Raw genomic sequence first — 5,157 nt, forward strand, 5'->3', positions numbered from 1 at the left:
ATAGTTCAGACATAAGTAGTGAAGTGCAAAATCATGAGGTCTACAATTCGAACCTTGGGAATAATCACTAATTAAAGGTCAGGAATTGAAGTGGGGGACTAGGAAATATGTACTGAATAGTAGATAGGAAAGCATAAAGCCTCAGCAATCAATTAAATGCTGGGTAGCTGTCAAGTGTGCAGAAACTAAAATAACCCCTGGTTCTTGTAGGGGTTGTTGATGACTTTTACTTGAAGAGTTAAAGTAGGGATTGTAGACCGCCCTGGCGGGTCAGTTAGTCTAGGGGTTGTAACCCGCCTGGCAGGTCAGTTATTCCAGGGTCCCAGAGAGGTGCTATCTGAAAAGACATGGGCGGGAGAGAGGAAGAAGACCAAGCAAGGTGTGTCAAAGCCTTAGCGTCATGGTTGCAGCTTATATAGCCCCTGGATGAGGAATTTGGGTTGGGATGGGGGGCAGGGGCATGGCCAGGAAGGAATCTTGCAACGACGGTTCAAGCCAGTCACGAGGTCGTAGGACAGGAGGTTACGATCGGTCAGGTCACGATTTCTCTGTCAGGAAGTCAGAAGTTGACACACCTAGTTCTCCAGATAGTTGGAATGTGGGGCGGTTCCGCTAACAGATAGCTCTCAAGATAGTTGGGTGTGGGGTAGGTTCTGCCAGCAAACAATTCTTAATACAGTTGGGGTGTGGGGCTCTCTGCAAACTCCCCAGGACAATGGTCCCTGCAATATTTTTTGGAGGGAAATGGCTCCTGACAAGGGATGAAGGCAACTCGTTTACAGAAGAGTAAGACATGGAGTAGATAAGAAGGAATGGTACAATGTGGAGTTGATTGCCAAGTGATATAGAGAGAGGCTCAATGGCAGAAACTTTGTCTCCTATCCAGACCAGTGAATCTTGAGGATGGCTGTTAGAAGAGGCTCAAAGGTAGATACACTAGAAAAGTTAAATATGTAGGACAAGTTTTTGTGCAAATTCAGATAAGAAAGCACACAAAGCACACACAGATGGGGTATTTTCCAGTGGGATTACCCACTTATTATCTTTTTTTGTCTTTTCTTCCTTCCCTACTTTTTTAAAAAATTAATTAATTAATTTATTTATTAAAGATTTCTGTCTCTTCCCCGCCACCGCCTCCCATTTCCCTCCCCCTCCCCCAATCAAGTCCCCCTCCCTCATCAGCCCAAGAGCAATCATATATATAGTTTGCTATATAGTTTATGGTGGCCTTAGCACACCATGTAGTTTAGGCTAGTGATCCATTTGGCTCATTTTCCGGAGTCCTAGATTATAAGAGTTTGTTACCATATCTACTTGATTCTCAGCTATTTGATTGAAGTATATTTCTGTCTTTAGCATCACTGTTGTCCCATGCAGAGTTCATTAGCAATTTATACCTAAAATAAACACTGAATCCTAGTGTCATTTTTTATCCTAGTGATTCTAATAACTCTGGGCAAAGCTCTAGCTTCCATGATACTTTGGTTACTGATTTTTAAACAACAGTTCAGTGGGCTTTTTCAGTCTGTATTTTTTTCTGCATTTCTTCGACTAATCTGAAGTGTGAACAAATCTGCTAGAGCTAGGGGCTGGAGAAATGGCTCAGTGGTTAAGCGCACTGCCTGCTCTTCCGTAGGTACTGAGTTCAGTTCTCAACAACCACATGGTGGCTCACAATCATCTGTAATGAGATCTGGTGCCCTCTTCTGGCCTGCAGGCATACATGCAAACAGAATACCAAGAATACTCTAGGGGGCTGGAGAGATGGCTCAGTGGTTAAGAGCATTGCCTGCTCTTCCAAAGGTCCTGAGTTCAATTCCAGGCAACCACATGGTGGCTCACAACCATCTGGAATGAGGTCTGGTGCCCTCTTCTGGCCTGCAGACATACACACAGACAGAATATTGTATACATAATAAATAAATAAAAAAAAGAATACTCTATACATAATAAATAAATAAATAGATTTAAAAAAACATCTAGAGCTAATGGGTCAAGGAGTCATTTAAATAACATGGTTTCTGTGTGATTATTTTGGGGTTGAGCATCCAGGAACCAACATGAGGCCTCCTTGCAACAGAAAAAAGACAGCAAAGTTGTGTCTATTAGGGTTCTGGGTAAAACAGAAGGTGGTCTTTGATGGAGCTTCTGCTTCTTCCCTTCTGGAGAAGGAAAGATGTTTGCTGCAGGGAGATGTTGGCCCAGGTACAAAGCGCTTGGGAGCCAACAGACCCTTGCTGACTTAAAAACCAGACTAGGTGGTGGCGCACGCCTTTAATCCCAGCACTCGGGAGGCAGAGGCAGGCGGATCTCTGTGAGTTCGAGACCAGCCTGGTCTACAAGAGCTAGTTCCAGGACAGGCTCCAAAACCACAGAGAAACCCTGTCTCGAAAAACCAAAAAAAAAAACCAAAAAAAAAAAAAACAAAAAACCAGACTAAACCAGCTCAGTATGCAGTATGAAACTTCCTCAAATCCAGCCAGTCTTGGTCTGCAAGGCAGTGCCCAGCAACAGCGGCCATGACATGAGACATGACGACCTGAGCCAGTCTCCAGACATGATCATGTCCTGGTGTGGTTTCACTATACACTGCTCCTCAAAACCACAGGGCTTTTCAGTGTAAGTTCCCTCTCCAGGGTACTCAACACATACATCCTCAAGGCAAATTCCCTTATCTCTGTGTGGGCTCTGTTCCAATGTTACCCTCTCAAGGAAGTCCATTGATTTCAAATTGCTTCCCACTCTCTAGTTGTTATCTTACCCTTTAGTTCCCTTGCTTGCAGGGCTCCTTTTTCCCAGTGGCATTCTGACATTTTATATACTTTACCATTATGCTTAGTGTTTATTTTCTGTTTTTTCCTAACTAGAGATTTTCATGTAATTTGTTCACTGTTGAATCCCAATCTTAGAAAAGTGCCTGGCGTATATGCACAGTGAGTACTTATTATGAATTAATGATAATAATAATGACGATGTCAAGTACCACTTAATTTGCGTGGCAACGCAGGATTTTTTTTTTAAAACATTCACTTGTTTTTTTTTTTAAATGTAAGAAATATGTAAGTGGCTAGAGGAGGGAATCTGCTGTAACTAATGTTATTCAGAATGATGTGAAAGTCCAAGCTGAGTCCAGGGAACTAGAGGAGATGGGTCTCCCTTGGTAAACAAAGTCCGAAGGATCCAGCTGCTTGTATGAGGAACAGCCACAGGAACAAGCATTTGTTAATCGAGTCTACAGAAAATGGCAAGAATATTTTCAGAGATGTGATGAAAGATGAATAAAAATGAAAACTGTCTAAGTGACAGTTCCACTCATATCTGCAGCATTATGGTTACAGTTTATTTTGTTTGGTTGGTTAAGATGCCACTTAAGAAAAAGAAAAATGTGAATATATGTCATTTGTATACTGAGCAGACAAACAGGAATTTGAATCTATGTCATTTATGTACAAAAGAAAAATATCATTTAGCAACCACTTTGAGAATAACAGTAAGAGGAAGACTGGAGCTTTTCTTTTAAATTGGCTCATTTAGTCTGTGATATATAACCTAATGATCCCTTAGTGGTAACAGAAAGAAAATTCCAATTATATTTTTGAAATATCATCAAATTTAGCCTGAGAATAATAGCGTTGAGAAATTTCTACCTCCAAATACCTATGGGAAACAAATCAGCTTGAACTTATATCAACAAACATGTGTTTCATTTTTCCCTAAAAAGATAAAATCCCCAACCAGAGAACAACTATTTACTTTTAGCTGCAATAGCTAGAGTAGACTATGAAGCAAGTAGACAACTGGGATAGCTCCCTTGGGTAGAGAGGGAGAACACTGTGTTCTAGAAATTATACCTGTGGATGTCTATTACATTTAATCGGTATAATAAAAGGAAATAAAAACCTGATTTCGTGGTTAGAATGCATTGTGAGTGGAAGACTAATAAGCTATCTGGACATAGAAACATGTGACTTCATTTTTCTACAGAGTAAATCTGAAGACAGACGAGGGCAGTTTGTTGGAAAGATGTAAAGTAATGTAAACACTCAATAGGATGTGGGAAACTCAACCCAAAACTGTATTATAATAATGAATTACTAGCCTATTGTTCTTTTTGTCATTGCTGCAGATTCAATTTAGTTTTAATAACAATACACATGGCATAAAACTGGTTTTTCTAACTATTCTAAAAGACTTTACTGAAATTATCGGAAGAGCAAATTTTTTAAAAGTAGGAATTAGAGACATGTTGTAAGGAGGGGCGGGCCCACTTGTTCATCCTGGCCACCTGGCTAGCTTAGCCCCAAAATAACCACACAGAAACTATATTAATTAAAGCACTGCTAGGCCATTAGCTCGAACTTCTTATTGGATAACTCCTACATATTAGTTTAACCCATCTTTAACCCATCTCCATTCATCTGTGTATCACCATGTGGCAGTGGCTTACCAGAGATTCTAACTGGCCTCTGTCTCAGGCAGAGGATCCATGGCTTCTCTCTCCTACTATGACTTTCTTCCTTCCAGCATTCAGTTCTGTCTTCTCTGCCTACCTAAGTTCTGCCCTATCAAGGGCCCAAAGCAGTTTCTTTATTAAAATACAAAGCAATGAAAGCAATACAAAGACAGAAGGACTTCTTACAGAGACATACAGTGATTTCTCCCAATGTTTTACTACAAAGACAGATGTCTAAAATATAAGATTCTTTTTATTTATGTCTTTTACTTCTAACTTGAAAGATTAATAAAGCTCTATCGGTTCTATTTGTAGTAGACTTCATACCTTTTTTTTTATTCCTTTTTAAATTTTTTTTTAAGCCTGCATGTATGTCTGCATATTATCAGTGTGCATGGTGCCTGAGGAGGCCAGAAGAATGTAGATTTCTGGGACTGGAGCTGCCATGTGAGTACTGAGAATTGAACCTAGGTCCTCTGGAAGAGCAGTCAGTGCTCTTAACCACTTAGAAATCTCTCCAGTCTTCTCAATATTTATTTAAGATTTATATATCTATTAGGTATGCAGTGTTCTGCCTGCATGTATACCTGCTTGCCAGATGAGGGCACCAAATTTCATTATAGATGGTTGTGAGCCACCATGTGGTTGCTGGGAATTGAACTCAGGATCTTTGGAAGAGCAGCCAGAGCTCTTACCTGCTGAGC

Source organism: Microtus oregoni, unplaced genomic scaffold (genome assembly GCF_018167655.1).
Source record: "Microtus oregoni isolate MIOR12 unplaced genomic scaffold, Mior012 000033F_ref0000390, whole genome shotgun sequence".
In the NCBI taxonomy this organism is placed as follows: domain Eukaryota; kingdom Metazoa; phylum Chordata; class Mammalia; order Rodentia; family Cricetidae; genus Microtus; species Microtus oregoni.